Raw genomic sequence first — 17263 nt, forward strand, 5'->3', positions numbered from 1 at the left:
CTTTATAACTATCACCTCAAAAGGTGCTGTGACTGTGTGGCCTTATAACTGGTTTCCCTTCTGTAACACACCTGCCATGTAACCCCCTCCCTATTTCTTTGCTTCCTGTAACTGCTTGTCTCACTCCCCTGATGTCTGAGAGACCTGTGTATTCCTAGAAAAATTCAGCAAGTCACCTTTTATGGAACCAACCTGATCCTCAGACACTGACCCCTCCGTCCCCTTGTGGCTTGTTGTTTTACAGCTCCCTGCAGCCCCTGGCTCAGTGCACACTTCCCCAGGCTGCCCTTTGGGACGGTGTCACTGCTGAGCTCAGCAAATAAAGTGCTTCCTTTTTGATTGTTGGAGCCCATGGTTTCTCTAACCATCACAATCCCCATCAGATTCCTTGATGTTAGTCATTCTTTCTGAAGTGAGATGGAATCTCAGTGTTGTTTTAATTTGCATCTCTCAAATTTGCATCTGTTCAAATTAAGTTGAATGTTTTCTCACGCATTTATTTGTCATTTGTATTTCTTCATCTTAGAAGTGCATATTCAGCTCAGATGCCATTTTTGGACCGTGTCTTTGAATTTGGGGGTCATTTCTTTGCTCTTCTTTGTATGTTTTATATATAAGTCCTTTGTCCAAAGGACAGTAGGCTAAAATTTTTTCCCACTCTGTGGGTTATCTTTTCACTCCGTTGGTGATTGCTTTTGATTTGTAAAAAGGTTTTAATGAGACGAGGCCTGAGCTATTGATTCTTTGAAGCGTTTCCCATGCAGTTTTTTTGTTGTTGTTCATGAACTCTTTGCCTACACACATGTCCTCAAGATTTCTACTTCCTCTTCCAGTAGATGTAGGGTTTTTGTTCTAATGTTTAGATCTTCGATCCATTCTGACTTTATTTTAGTGCATGGTGATAGAGAAGGGTATGATTTTAGTTTTCAGCATGCAGAGAACCAGGTTTTCCAGCACCATTTATTAAAGTGTTATCTTTCTTCCAGTTGTTTGGCTGGTTTATCAAAGATAAAGTGTCTGAGTGTGTTTGAAATTGTGTCTGCATCTTGTTTCATGAATTTAAAGGGCTGTTTTTTTTTTATTTTCCCCAGTACCATGCTAACTTTATCGCAGTAGCACTGTAGTATAATTTTCAGTCAGGTATTGTGATGTCTTCTGTCTTGCCTTTGTTGCCTTGAATTGTTCTTGATATTCCAGGTCTCCTCTGTTCCCAAATGAATTGTAAGAATCATTTCCCTAGTTCTGTTAATAATATTTTGATTGGGATTCCATTAAACCTGTGTAACAACTATGGGAGTTTGGTCACTTTCACTATGTTGGTTCTTCCCACTCATGAGCAAGGGATATCTTTCCAAGTCCTCGTCAATCTGCTTTTTCAGACAACTGTGATTTTCAGTGTATAGATCTTTTATATTCTTTGTTAGATTGATTCTAAGTATTTTTTGAGTGCTATTGTGAAGGTTATTGTTTCCCTAATTTCTCTCTCAGTGAGCTTGTTGTTTGTGACCAGAAATGCTACTGATTTTTAAGAGCTGACTTTGTATTCATCTATGCTATTTAATTTGATCATTAAATATAGAAGTCTTTTGGTGGAGTTTTCAAATTCTTCAATGTAGAGTATCTTATTATCTGTGAATGATGGTGATTTTACTTCTCCTTCCTTATCCTTATTCCTTTTATTTCTCTGTCTTGTCTGATTGCTCTAATGTTTCCAAAACTGTATTGAATAGGAGTGGTGATAATGGACATCCTTGTCTTGATCTTGATTTTGGAGTGAAAGCTTTCAGTTTTTGTCCATTTAGAATAACGTTGCCTGTGGGTTCATCATAATGGCTTTTATCAGATTGAGGAAGAGACCATCTATTCTGTTTTTCTGTATGGTTTTTACAATGAATGAATGTTAGATTTTGTCAAAAGTTTTTTCTTCATTTATTGAAGTGATCATGTGATCTTTGTCTTTAGTCCTATAGATACAGTGTATTATATTTATTGATTTGCATATGTTGAACCACCCCTGCATTTCTGGAATGAATCCCACTTGGTCATGGCATATTATCTTCTTGATGATTTGCTGAATTCTGCTTGCTATATCTTACTGAGAATTTTTGCGTCTATGCTCACTACGCAGATTCATGTGTAGCTCTCTTTTTCGTTGGATCTTTCTCTGGTTTTCATATCAAAAGGATAATACTTGCTTCCAGGAATGAGTTAGGGAATATTTTTTCCCTTTCAATTTCATTAAAGAGTTTGAGGAATACTGACATTAAGTCTTCTCTAAATTTCTTGCAGAATTCAGCAGTGAATCCATAAGGACCTGGACTTTCCTTTGTTGGTGAGTTTTTAATGATATTTTCAATTTCATTAACTGATATTGAGTTATTCAGAATTTTTATCTCCCCTTGACTCAGGTAATTCCTAAGTGACGGGAATTAATTTTTTCTGGGTTTTCTATCCTAAGAGAATAAAGATTTTTGAAGTAGGTATTGATAATCTTCTGAATTGCCACAGGATGTGTAGTGATTTCACGCCTTACACTCCTCACTGCATAAATTTGAATCTTTCTTTTTTTTTATAAGATTAGCCAAGGGTTATTAATTTTATTTATTCTTTCAAAGAATCAACTCCTTGATTCATTAATTTTATTGATTTCTTAGTCTCAATTGTGCAAATTTCTGCTCTGATCTTTATAATTTCCTCCTTTGGCTGATTTGCTCTTCTTTTTCTAGAAGCTTGAGGTACAACACTAGGATATTTACTTGTGTTTGTTCTGTTTTCCTGATGTGAGAATTCACCAGTGTAAATTTCTCTTTTGGGACTATTTTCATTGCATTCCATAAGTTCCTGTATGGCGTATTTGTATTTTTGTTTAATTGTAGGTGCTATTTAATTTTTTCTTTAATTTCACCTGTGACCCATTGATTTTTCTGGGGGATATTATATAATTTCCATACACTTATGGAGTGCATTATTTTCCCATTTCATTGCACTATGGTCAGATAATATGCATGGGATAATTCAAATTCCTTTGCATTTACTTAAGTATGTCCTGTGGGGTAGTAGATAGATAGTCTATTTTGAGAACGCTGCATGTGAAAATGAGATGAATGTGTATTCTGATACTGTTTGCCGGAACACTGTATAAACATGTCTTAAGTCCATTTGTTCACAAGTTAGATTGAGTTCTGGTATTTCTTTGCTGATTTTTCGTCTAGTTGATCTATTTCTTTGTGACAATGGGACATTAAGGTCTTTCGTTACAATTGTGTCATTGCTTATTTGATTTTCCATGTCTGTTAATATTTGCCTTATATAGTTGGTTGCTCCCATATTTGGTGTGTACATATTTATGATTATTATCACTTCCTCCTGAAATTTTCCCCTGACAAGTATAAAGTGACCTTCTTTAACTCTTTTTATCATTCTTGGTTTGAAGTTCACATTGTCTTTATAGAGCGTAGCTGCCTCTGCTTTTTTCTGGGTCCCTGTTGCATGCACTATTGCATTCCCTCCTTTGCCTGTTAGTCTATGGATTTCTTTTTGAGTGGAATGTGTTTTCTGTATAGAGAATATTATTGTATTTGTTTCTTGATTCATCCTGCTGTTCCTTTTGACTGGCGAACTGAGTTCATTTACATTCATGGTTATAACTGATATGTTTTGGCTTATCTTTGTTGTTTTATCTTTCTGTACTCCGTTCCCTGCTTTATCCCCCTGTTTAGTTGCTTGCCAGGCATGGTGGTTTACTTCTGTTGTTGTTCTTGGAACTGTGGTTATTTTTGTCTCTCATTGGAATGTCATTCCATACTGTTTGTAGGGTTGAATTTCTTCAGATTTTCTTTGCCATGGAAGTATTTTATTTCTTGATTAATTTTGAAAGACATCCCTGCAGGGTACCTCAATCTGGATTGGAACTTGTTTCAGGATTTGAAATACTTTATTCCAAGCTCCTCTCGATTTGAGGGTTTATGTTGACAAGTCTGCTATGATTTTGGTGAGTTTTCCGTTATAGGTGATCTGTTTTTTTTTTTTTTTTTTTTTTTTTTCTTTCTGTGACAGCTTTTTGATATTCTGTTCTTGTGCTGAATTTCTGGAATTTTGATGATTATATGCTCTGTTGATATTTGGGAGCAGCTTTTTAATTTTCTGGGAATCTGTTTGAATCATGTGCAGCACTCTATCCTTTTCTATATTGATCTTTCATGGTTTTCCTCATTTTCTTATCATCCTCTACTTGTTTTTTATAAAAAACTATCTCTACTCTAGAATTACTATTTCCTTTCTGATTATTGTCATTTCTTTTTTTTTTTTTTAACCTTAGAAATTATTTCTTATCAGATTTCCTCTATAGCCTCCTGGATTTGTTTCTTCACTTTGGTTGCTATCAATTCAGAAAAGCCAGGTGCATGTCTTACATTTTCCTCTGTCTCATCTCCTGAACTTGTTCTGAGTGGGTTGGAGCTTCTGAGATTGTATTTTGCTTTTGCAACTCATCATTTTCTGTAAATCAAAGTTTTTAGATTCCAGGTGTGAGTGACATCCTGCAGTATTTGTCTTCCAGTGCGCGGATTACTTCACTGAATTCAGTGATATCTGATCCAATCATGTTGTTACGATTGACAGATTTCATTCATTCATGTATGGATGGATATATATATATATATATATTCTCTCTCTCTCTCTCTCTCTCTCTCTCTCTCTCTCTCTCTCTCTCTCTCGACAGGGCTTTGCGTGTAGTTCGGTTGGGTCTTGAATTCACTATGTAGTCCAAGTTGGCTTATACCTTGCAGTGATCTTCCTGTGTTAGCATCTCAGATGGTGGAATTTTTGGTGTGCACTGTCACACCTGGAAAAAAATGTCATTATTTTGTGTGACCAAATACATTGCTTACATTACCGCATTTGAATGGGTTCACCAGTTGATGGACACATAGTTTGTTCTCTTTCTTTGTTATTGTAACTAACTGAAATGAACATGCAACTGAAAAGACATGGGCTGTCTCTTGGATTTCAATTTTTTTCTAAATGCTGATTTTAATCCTTTTGCGTATCTGCTCAGGTGGGAAATCAGTGAATCTTATATGATAGGTTATTTTGAACTTAGGAAAACTATACTCCTCTTCATAATATCTACAATATTTTACATTTTTATCAACGGTGTGCAAGGATTCTTTCTTTTCTATACACTGTCGTGCACCTGTTATCTTTTGTCTTTTCCATAACAGCCATTTTTACTGAGATGAGGTAATATGTTTTGTACATTTCATTTGGTTTTTCTGATATTTAATGTTGCATTATTTTTCACATAACTGTTAGCTATTTATATTTTTTGCAAAGTATCTACTCAGTTCTAGCAGCATTTTTTCTTGTATTGGCAATTGAACTCATGACCTTGTGCTTGCCAGGCAGGCGCGGTGCCTCTGAGCTGTATACCCAGCCCTGTAGTGTCTATTTTGAAAATCAGATTACTCATATCTCTACAATTGAGTTCTCAGCTTCCATATATACTTGTCAGATGTATAGCTCACAAATATTTTCTTAAATCGCATTTGAAATTGCATCACTATCTTGACTACTGTCTTGGATAAGCAGTAGCTTTTGAGTTTGATGGTATCTTGTTTGTCTATCCTGGCTTTTGTTTTCTATGCTTGTAGGTTCTTTTTTCAAAAAGTCCTTAAATGCCCCAGTGTCATGAGGTCTGTTATTTATTTTTAGTAGTTCCGTAGTTTCTTGTCCTACATTCTAATTCTCAGTAAATATTGACATTTATAAATAATGAGAAATAGAGTTCTAGTTTCATTGTTGTGAACATAGATAACCAAATTTCCTGCATTATTTGTTGAAAAGACTATTCTTTCACTAACGTCTAGTGTAAACTCTTAGTAACTTTATTAAAATTTAGTTAAAAAATGTTTACTTTTACATTCTCTATCCTGATGTGCCTTTATTCTTTGAGTCTGATTTCATCAATACAATTTTATTATTACAGGTTTTCTGTATATTTTGAAACAAAGTAGTTCTTTCTCTGGTAATTTAGCCTAAGATGACTTTGGCTAAAAATTTTTTCTGGTTTTGCATAAATTTTAAAATTGCTTTGGGGGCTGGGGATTTAGCTCAGCAGCAGCATAAAGTGCCTGCCTTGCAAGCAGGCAGTCGTGAGTTCGATCCCTGGTACTGATAAAAACGAAAAAGACAAAAAAAATTGCTTTGACTAGTTCTGTAAATATGTTCATGACAGTTTGATAGGAATTAGACTGATCTATAAATTCCCAGGTAGAATAGATACTTCCAATCCATAAACATGGGATGGTTTTTTATTTTTTGTTTCCTTTACAGTTTATTTCATCAAAGTCATGTAATTTAAAAATAGTGATGCTTTGCCTCTTCAGGTAAATGTTTTCCCAAGTACTTTAACTTTTGTAGCTATTGTAAATGTAATTAATTTATTGATTTTGCTTTCATATAATACTTAATAATATGTAGCAGCATTATTTTGTATGTTGATTTTTTACCCTGCAAGTTTTCTAAAATTTTACTTGTAACTGTATTTTATATATTATTTAGGTCTTTTTACATAGAAGGGCATCGATATCTACAAACAGTTTTTAACATTTGTGAAAATTCGACTCTCTTCTTTTTCCAATTTGGAAGTCTTGCTTTCTTCTCTTACCTGTATGCTTTGGTTAAAACTTGTAGTATGATACTGAGTAAAAGTGGTATATTTTTGGCACATTTTTGTGTCCTGATGTTACAGGCATATTTAAATTTATGCCAATTTGATATATTTTTAGTTGTTTCATAACTAAATATTTCTTTGTATTAAGGCACATTTTCTACACCTAATTATTGCAGAATGTTTAATCATGACAGGCTTTTTAAACTGATCAAATATCTTTTCTGTTTATTTTTTCTTCCTTTCCTTCCATCAATATGGTGTATAACATAGCTGAATTATTCTTATATTCCTGGGACGAAATTCAATACATCATTCTGTATAAATTTTAGTGTGCTCTCGATCTGGTTTACTAGCTTTATTTTTTTAATTTTTGAATTCATGGTTATCAAGAGTGTCTGCCTTGTACTTTTTTTTTCTTTTTTCCATTTTATTTTCTTCTTTCTTTCTTTCTTTCTTTCTTTCTTTCTTTCTTTCTTCTTCTCTTTCTTTCTTTCTTTCTTTCTTTCTTTCTTTCTTTCTTTCTTTTCTTTGCTCTCTCTCTCTTTCCTTCCTTCTTTCCTATCTATTTGTCTGTCAGTTTGTCTGTCTTTTCCCCTTCCCTTCCTCTTTTTCTATGTTGTATACCTATCTAGTTTCAGTATCAGGGTAATGTTGGTCACATAGAATGTTTATTGAAAAATTCCTCCTGTTACATTTTTGAATAAGATAACAAACCTGGTGTGGGCTGATCTTCAACTATTTGGCAGAGCAAAGCACAGAAGCCTTCTGATTGTGGATATTTCTCTGATAAGAGGCTTCTTCATTATTGATTCAGTCTACCACTTTTGAAAAGTCTGCTCAGGTTTTCTGTTTCTTCATTATTAGATCTTGTTAGTGTATACATGTTTAAGGATTTGTCCATCATTATAAATTTCAAATTTGTTTGTAAGTAGTTGATCACAACAATTTCTAATGATACTTTTTATTTCTCTGATACAATTGTAATATATCTATTTCTTGTTTGATTTTGTGTATTTCAGTCTCCTGTTTCTTTTCGTACTCACACTTATTGTCACTTTTTATTAACTTTCAAGAAGCAGGGCTTGAATCCATTGTTCCCTTTTTATTAGTGTGTTTCTGCATGGCATCATGAATCCATCCATGGCAGGGAGTTGGTGCATATCTTTTTGCATTATTTTTGTGTCTCTAGTTCACGGAGCACTTGTTGGTTGTTTATTATCTTTGAGTAACTCAGGCTTTTTATCTAGTTCTATGAAATGTAATAATGGGCTGGGTTTTTTTTTTTTTTTTTTGATGTATCATGTACTTGTATAATTCTCAAAGACTTTTCCTTCTGTTTCTAATTTTCCCACTGTAACTGGAGAAGATACTTTGCATAATTTCAAATTGTAGAGGTTTTCTAAGACTTTTCCCTTGCCTTTTGTATGATTTATCATGAAGAATGATCCGTGCACTGTGGAGAAGTGTATCTACCACGCAGCTCAGACAAGAATGGTCTGCAGAGCTCCATTTAGTCCTCTGATCTGTGCTGTCACTTACCTTTGTTGTTTCTCTGTTGATATTCGGGAGCAGTCGCCTGTCCACTGCCAAAGGTGGAAGGCTAAAGTCTATAATTGAGAGTCCCCCCAACACAGATTACCACTGCATCTGTTTTGACCATCGAGTGAGTTCACGGTTCCCTGAAATTTTTGTCTGCCTCTCGATGGGCTATGTCATCTGGGTTTTGAAGGATAAATACCTACTCCAGCGTCCCTAACCCAGCTCTGTCGGTGGGAGACTGTTTCCAGGCAGTTCAAGGAGGCGGCTCCTAATTTCTCTCAGCCCAGCATCGCAGATTTCAGCATTTTGCGGTTCTGTGGTCGAGTGGAGCCAATCTGTCATTGGTGCGTTGCCACCGTTTCGGCACTAGAGGGCAATGAAGCTCCAGGTTATTCCAAATGCAATAACTGCGTTATTGTGAGCTGCAAGACCCCAGGAGAGTCCACCAAGGAGAATTTCCCCGGGCCAGGTTAGTCCCAGATGACTTTTCCACAGTCACTGGCCCGTGATCAGGTACGGCAGGAGTCTCCCTGAATCTGGACAGAATCACCGTGCAGGTCCAGGCTCACCGCAAATACTGTCAAGCTCTATCACTGCTCGCAGCTCACCAAGATGATCGTGGACCCTGAAAAGGACAAAGGACACATTGCCCTGGACTTCCTACTGCCGAGGTGGACTTGGGACCCAAGATCACTGCAGCCAGTCAGAGCCGATGCTAGCTGGAACAGACGCCGCCAAGACTAGGACCAGGGTCGCACGTGGCTTCTGGCAGCAGGACTGTTTTGCAGGGCTCATTTGTAAGCAAACCTGGGGGTGGGGTGCTTAGGGCCTGCCCATGGGCGGTGCTCATAGCTCCTGCACCGCACTCGAGGCGAAGATGCTGCATTTACAGCTCCATTTTACCCAAGAGAATGATCATGCTCATGCATTGCCTGAGACTGGGGTAGATTTGCAAAGGCTCGCCCTTGGCCACTTTCGCTGACACCAAGCTGCCCCACATCCGAATCTCAGACCTGCTGGGCCTTGTACCTTCTTAGGAATGCCGTCAGGCTGCAGCTGCAGCACATGTGGATTAGTGTGAGCCTACACCCTCTGCCTAGCGCTGTGATGATGGGACTCAGAACGCGAGGAGCTGTGCTGAGTGGGGAAAAGGGATGGGTGCGGTCAGTGTCTAGGCCCCAAGTCTCATGCTGTGTGGATCAAGACAGAAAGTCACAGCCATGGGAAACTGATAATCTCGGGGAGGGCACTGCAGGGCCACTCAAGCTTGACAGATACAGACTGAAATCCGAGTTTGTTCCGCTGTTTGCTTGTAAAGGCACTGCTTGGTTCCAGAATGGGGCTCGGGTCTCCTGCTGGGATCTCTGGCTTGCTTATGGAGCATCCGGCTTGCGCTTGATGCTGACCACACTGTGACGGGCCAGGACCTGAGCTCCCAGACAAAATCTCCTCTTAGTTTTATGCCCTGCTCTCTGGGGGATGGAATTTTACTTCTTTTGCTGACAAAGTCCAGAGCTGGATAGAGGAAGCAGTCTCTTCTCAGCCTGGAGAGCACGGTTCCAAAGCTGAGTCGATGTGCCATGGGCCCCTGGCAGCCGTCGTGGTGCCTTGCCCGGCCCTAGGTTTTCCATGGTGAGTCTCATCCTGGGCTTCAAGTCTAAGACCTGGATTTTATTATTCTTCTCTTCCAAGGGTGGCAGAGGTCTCTCTGTCTCCATGCTAAGTTCTGGGGGTTGGAGGAGATGGAAGGGCCCTTCACTTTTTCAATGCTTTTTCATTTTGGTTGTATTAAAGACAGATCCCGGGATCACTCGTTCAGTTTTTTTCATTCGTGTGCAATGGCTAGTGTGTGACCAGCGGCTCATCTCGGAGTGTGTCCATGCAGCAACACTGTCAGAGGGTCTCAGTCAGCTGCTGTCTTCCTCTGCTGGAGTGCTTTTGTTTTGAGGATGCTTTTCAGTGTAACTGTCCCTCTCAGAACCACAGCAGAATGACTGAAAACTTCATCCCTGGAGTCCAATTGACTGGATTTAAACTCTTGCCCCAAATTTACCATTGCTCATCTTTGCCTTATTTATCTTCTTTGATTTGTCTACAGTTTGGGGTGACAGCATCCACGATGAAGAAGCAGATGTATTTTACACGAAGGGCTTCATTCAAGGCAGGACACATAACAAGTATGTGTTCATCTTAGAGTTTCCTTTTTGTTCTTTCAGAAGCATCCCCACATTCTATGCTGTACCCCAGATGCTCGTAAGATAACCATGCAGTATCTTAAAACCACAGTGCCTAATGCTGATTTGGGCTCTGTAGTTTTAAATGATGACATGATACACGCTTAGCTACCTGGCTATTGGGTTTAGACAGATGTGTTTATGTTTTCCAACTTTGCTATTGGAAATGGTACGTCATGATGTCCAGGGAAAATCCTAAAATTCAGGGACCTTCTGGAAAAGTGAATTACTGTTGTTTCAAGAAACGGAAGACTAAAGCGAAACATAAACTCTGAAAGATAAGGAGTAAAAACAAACCATCAAGATTTACTAGTGCAGACTGAATGACCATAAATAAGTGTAAGAGTTAGTTTCAGGATATATAAGGTGACGGGAAAGAAACTGATTTAAATAATAAAGCTGATGGAAATAGGAGTGAGGAGAGAAATTATTAATATTGACGGCACAGCTATTACTTGCTGTTGTTTTCACACACAGCGGTTCATATTAATATTTCAATAGTCTTGTAGATCTACAAATATAATTCTGCACTGTAGCAATCGGTGAGAGAGGTTGCGTGAACCATCGTTGAATGACTGGGACTGTATCACAGACTTCTGTGACTACACAGCCCGCTGAGAGTGCAGGTGGGAAAAATGTTTGCTTTGAGCTACAGGATTAAAATTGTCGTGACTGCAGCTTCTAGGGAGGCAACTGTTTTTAAAGAGTGGGTGGAAAAACAGTTTAAGAACAAAGGATCTTGGGTATTAAATACTGAAGTTTTCGCAAGTAATGCTGGTCCTGTCAGAAAAGCGATGTGGATACATAGAGGCTGCATGCATTCATAGAATTTTTTGGGATGCAAATACGCACAGAAGGAATGCTTAAGGGATTATGAAGGGAGAAGCAGGATAAATGTTAATGAGGTGTGTGCATTTATATTTGTAGGAAAGAATGGAAATCTCGGAAATAAGTTACAGGAATATTCTCAGTAGAGAACAGAATGTCGAAAGCACACTGTTGTGGAAAGCTAGGATGTATCCTCAGAACTAAAAGAACATTGGTATTAAAAGATGAAAAAAGAAACCATAATTATCAGAAGTCAGTGGTTAGACAATTGATGGAGTTATTGAATAAGTTTAATTCACGAATGATATTGGCTAAAAATGTGAAGTAATTATACACACGAGTATCAAATATGTACTTAGAATATGTTAATTTCAATATCCTTCAATGATTATTTTCAATTTTATTTTTATGCAACGTAATGATCTGGCTTGCATAATGAATACTAGTTATGAGACAGTTTAAGGTGGAACGAATCATCATCTACTGGATAGTTTGAGAAATTGTCTGGTGACTTACATGTTCCTCAGTGTTTCTGATCAGTAGAGCCTGACCCCTTGCTACCCAAGCCGCTGGGTGGATGGGGAGGGCGTTTGTATGAAAGTGGAGTTCTAACTAGAGGGAGAGAAGTGTAAATATGGAAAAAAAAATGACTCCAGTAAACTTATCCATTGTCTTTCACCTGATTTTGCCTAAAACCTGCCCTATCCCTTGGCTTCTTAGTTATTTCTTTCTATTTATTTGCTTTTTTTTCTACTGGGAATTGAACTGATGACTGTGTGCTTGCAAGGCAGGTGCTTATGCTGCTGAGCTAAATCCACAGCCCCTTTTATTTGCTTTTACCTACGAAATCTGAGTTGTATTTTCTATCTGTGGATTCCAAATTGAGGCAAAGGAGGGCGAAGCGATGGAGAGCTTACTGGATAAAAGGGAGTTACTGGCTCTTCAGGGCGGGAGCTGTAAGAGCCGCATACTTAAGACCTCAGATTCCTGCTGCCCAGAAACTTTACAGGCTTTGAGAGACCTTCCATGCACCCCACCTCCAGTGTGTGCAACAGCTTAGGGAACATTAATATTTGCATCTGTTTGTGTTCCCAGAGAGATGGAGGTGCAGCATTTTCACCGGTGTTTCAACAAAATCTGTGATCTGTAAATTTGAAAGGAAAATTAATCACTTGGCCTTTTGGCCAAGATCAAGTGTAAGGAAAATTAAGTGCATACAGCATTAAATTCAAACACACGCTCTTTGGGATAATGAGCTTTCTCTATTTACAGGATTACTGAAGGCAGTTTCAAAAATTATGACAATAAAATTTGAATGCTAGGGGGCTGTGTAATAGCATTTTTCCATTTTTAGCTTAAATTCAAAGCAAGATTCTTTGAAATGCATTTATTTTTGTTCTGAGATATAAGATATGCAGGTGTAATTAACTTCAGATCATTATAAATCAATTATCCCTGAGATTAAGAGAGCGCTGACACTTGTAGTGACATTTTCATCATCGGCTTTTGACAGAGACACGTATACACACTTTTTAAAATAGCAGCAAATTAGAGATCCAGTGGAGAAGTTTGATATATGGTAATCTTTTCAGAACAAATTTAAGCTTGTTCTAAAAATATTTCATAAAGGTATAAAACATGGTTTGCATGATTACTGTGACTTTCTCTGATTTTCTACCTAAATAATTTATGCCACAGTAATTTCCATGGAACAAATATGCCAACATTTTATCTTAATATTTTTGTTTTCACAGAACTCTTTTGCTTATGAATTTTAATCACCAAGCAACCTAATTTTGTTGACTAGTGGTATGCGAAGGTTTGTATTAATGATATTTTACACATTGCTGTTTTACAATACATATTTTCACCACAGGAAAAAAAGGATATTTGATTAGAGAATTCAAATTTACAGAATGATAGAGAAACAAAATTTAGAGGTAAAGAGAAATAACATTTTGGAATGAGGTTGTCCTTTTTGTGTTGCAAATTCTACTCAAATTCAAATCACTAAACCTTGAGTGATTTCTTTTGGTTTGCATATATATATATATATATATATATATATATATATATATATATATTAGCATATTCCCCTGACATGAACATAACTGGCTAGTAGGGTCTGTTTAATGTGGCAGGAGAGGCTGCTCCCTGAAGCTGCTGATTTCTTGTGTGGTGCGCCCACCTACTGGATTAAGCATTGCCAACTGAAGAGTGGCGTGCCTCAGGGTGTGTGGCTGAGGTGTCCAGAGAGCACTAGTGGTCAGCCAGCAGGTGGAGGGGCAGCACCCATCCTGACTTCGCTTCGAACCGTCTTGCAGCCTGGATGAAGTGAAGCCTGCTTTGGGAAGTCTCCATGCCGCTTGCTGCACGTGTTTTGGCTGCTGCCAGTGCCTGTGAACACGCACTCGGAGTTCTCCAGCCTTTTAAGGATCCCGACCAGAGACTCAAGGGAGCTTCCAGGTCTTCAGCCTTGGACTGTCGCTACATCATTGAAACCCCTTGTTCTGATGCTTCTGGCTTTTCCTACTAAGCAGCTCCTGGAAACTCTGGGTCAGCAGGGTGCCATCATGCACCATAGGCAGTCCCACCACTAATTCTACGAGCTATCTAATAAATATGCTTGCATTATTCCATAAGTATTTTATTGTTTCAATTCCTGAGAATTCAATTCCTCTACAATGTGTGGACTGTAAGTCTCCTTTCTTAGTCCTTCATTTATAGGCATGCAGGTATTACTCAATTTGATGGGAGCTAATAAATGAAAATGACTCAAAATCTTTCAAAGTACATTGACAAAATTTCTACTTTCTATAGGAATAAGTATATTCTGGAGAAAGAGATGGCATTTTTCTTTCTTATTTTGCTTTGTTTTAGGTAGAGTCTTGAGAACTGTAATGGCTGATACATTGTGCCAACTTGAGAAGTTCAGAAGTTTAACCAAGTGACTCACCAGTTCTATATCCTAGGGTATAGAAGACATGCCCTAGGGCAGCTGCTTATGCTCTAGGATGTTGTAATGGTTGATTGATTGTGTGAATTGGAGAAGTTTAGAAGTTAAGGGATTCAGCAGGGAGCTTGGGTACTCATTTTGTAAACATACTGAGTCTGTGCAAGAGGAGGGCAAGAAGATGGTGTGAATGCTACACCCACTGAGTGTAACTTGCATACAATGTAAGGGAAGAAAAGAGGCTTTCTCTCCCAGTTCCACATTTTTTCATTTTTTATATCTTCTACCACCATGAACTGTTGCCCCTCTGCCATGCTGCCTTGCCTTGGCCCCAGCTAATTATAGACTGAACCCTCCACAAACTATTAGCTGAATAAATCTTTCCTTCCTTAACTGAGTGTTGGGTATTTTGCCTCAGTAATGTGAGAAAAGTGACTAAGACCAGAACTAAGCATATATTTATTCCTAGAGAAAAAAATAATTGAAGTGAATTAATAAATATAGGATGATTATTCTGCAATTTTACATAGTTAAATTTGACTTTTGCAAAAGACAGAATCAATCTGATTCTTGAAGTCTGACATTTTTTCCTTTAAGGTCCTGGAAAAGGTGAAGTAATGGATCTTTCACACTCATTATGACTCTAATGAATTTCTTCCAAATAGCCCATTGCTGTAGCTTCTACAATTCTGGCCATAGTTCAGTAGACCTGGAAAGGTTACAAAATGAAAAGGAAGGTGAAGAGCATCATGAATGCATGCAGGAAGAGGGCTGTTAGTAATTCATTGGTTCATTTAGATTCTTATGGATCATGGATTTCCACGGTAACTAATGTTTCTTCCATGGATTAGAGAACATATAATTTAGAGGTGTTCAGATTGTCTCCATTTCTTGAAATTAAATGAATGCAAATAGTAATCATGGCTATATTTTGCTATGTTTTGTGATAATGTAATACAGTGGAGTATTCCAGAAAGTTGTGGTCTCCATTAAAGAAAGCACTAAAATGATTCTGGCTCAATACTTAATACCTAGTTGGTGCTCACTATATATTTATAAAAGGAATGCAGTAAGTGACTGTGTGCAGGTGCAGAAGTACAACAAGGAATTAGAAACAAGGAAGCAAAGAACTAAATACTTTTACTCAGTAAACTAATATGAAATCAACTTTGGATAACAGGCACACACTAAAACTTTCAAAATCAACATTTGTAGGTCACTAACTGCATTAAAGAGTGAAAGAAAATTGGATGTAGAATTGGAAGCATTGCTTAGAGATTTCCTAAGAATTGAATATAAAAGGTTCTAGAATAAAAGACAGGAATGGGAATATTACTACTTTCCTTCCTTAATATTTGTAACTTGGTTTCTTGGTGGTTATAAGTGAATAAAAAGTCATATTTTAAGAACATGGTATGCAAATATGATTATTTTTACATATGATTACTGTGATTATAGAATAAATGGTGGCATCTTAACAAAAGCTGTAATGGAAACTCTAGACTCCACTGTGATGGCATTTGGGATGGGGCCTGCAGAGGCACACCGGAACATTAGATTGGAGTTCAGTGATGACTAACATCCTTGTAAAAGGGCACACAAAAAGTTTCCTTCGGCTTCTGTCACTCTCAGTGCCTTGTGAAGGATGCAACCTGTAAGAGGGCTCTCATCAGAAACTGCAGCCCAGGCTTCACCCTTCAGAACTAGGAGAAGTACATGTAACTTTATTATCTTAAATGTTCTTCACATCATCTTTTGTTATCTAAATGATCTTTATAAAGCAGCCCAAACTAATTAGGGCAAAATTTATTTCAATATGTAAAGCTTTATCGTGATTTTGACTTTTGAAATTATGAGATATGTAAGCAGTTGTGAAAGTTTGAGGATAGGAACATATTTGGTATAGAGTAAAGGATTCAACATTATTCCAGATGTTCTTAATATAACACATGGACAAGGGAGATTTTTATTCTGAAACACTTCCTATTATTTTAAACTGTACATTATTTTATATTAAGTCTGTATGCGCATTACACTTTGAAACCTATTTATTTTTTAGGATTATTTTTGGTAATAGCAGACAAGTTTCATGCCACCCCCAGTGCTGATATTTTAAACTACCAATAATGTTGGCAGGATTTGATCCTCTGAGTAGGCTGATAATTTGTTTTAAAATCAAAGATGATTTTCCTAGAATCTCAATTATTATTATTTTTCTTTGCCTTTGAAACTTGAAGCATAAAAGTCTGTTTCAGAATTAATTTGTTTCTATGTGTTTGGTTTATAATTGTTATACGTATGAAAATTGCTTGCAGTTAACAGCTATTATTTTATTTCTTTTAATTTGTGAAACTAAATTAAATGTTGGTCCTTATTGAGTCCATAGATCATGGACTCATATGGTGCAAATGATCTGTAAAGTTTGGAGTGAGAGAATCACATGCTTTAAACACCTCTATTACCATTACATTTCTTTGACTCTTTAAGTTTCCAAAATAATTGTTGTAACATATACACACAAGCATTGTAGAGTCAGTATTAATTCTTTTTTCATAAATATACTTGGAATAGAGTTAAAAACATTTTGCTATTGATCACTAACCAAGTTAAACAATATTGCAAAGCTCTTAGGTATGGCGCCCCAGTATCAAGAGCAACCTCTCTGAATTGAATTATCTTCTAGACAAGAGTATTAAAAACTGGAACAATTTTAGGGTAGACATATTGGGAACTGCAAAAATACTTTACCTTGATTTAAATGAGGTTTACATTGTGTTGTAGTTAGGGGTTGTGCAGAGAACAATTAGAATCAGGACATGGAGATTATAATATTATTTTTATAATGGCCACTGGGAGTTAACACAGAAAATCTATCCACAACACCAAAGACATAGATTATTTAGTCAAGGCCTAAATCCCACAGCAGTGTCTCACATGAGTCCAAATGAAAGCCCAGAGCTCATGACAATGCCTCTCACGAGTCCAACTGGTGGTCCAGAGCCCACAAGAAGGACTCATGCCAGTCTCTTTATGAAT

The 17263-nt window shown here is 37.3% G+C and overlaps 1 long non-coding RNA gene across 1 annotated transcript; it reads left to right on the forward strand.

The window, feature by feature from the left end:
* The first annotated feature begins 8634 nt into the window (after nucleotides 1-8634).
* On the forward strand, nucleotides 8635-15636 carry LOC134478340 (uncharacterized). Its single transcript, XR_010050936.1, has 2 exons — nucleotides 8635-9844; nucleotides 10311-15636. It is a non-coding gene; the product is annotated as an uncharacterized LOC134478340 (long non-coding RNA).
* The last annotated feature ends 1627 nt before the right edge of the window (nucleotides 15637-17263 follow it).

The sequence above is a fragment of the Cavia porcellus genome, unplaced genomic scaffold (assembly GCF_034190915.1).
Source record: "Cavia porcellus strain 051 isolate PalLab524CR breed Dunkin Hartley unplaced genomic scaffold, mCavPor4.1 scaffold_12, whole genome shotgun sequence".
Lineage (NCBI taxonomy): Eukaryota > Metazoa > Chordata > Mammalia > Rodentia > Caviidae > Cavia > Cavia porcellus.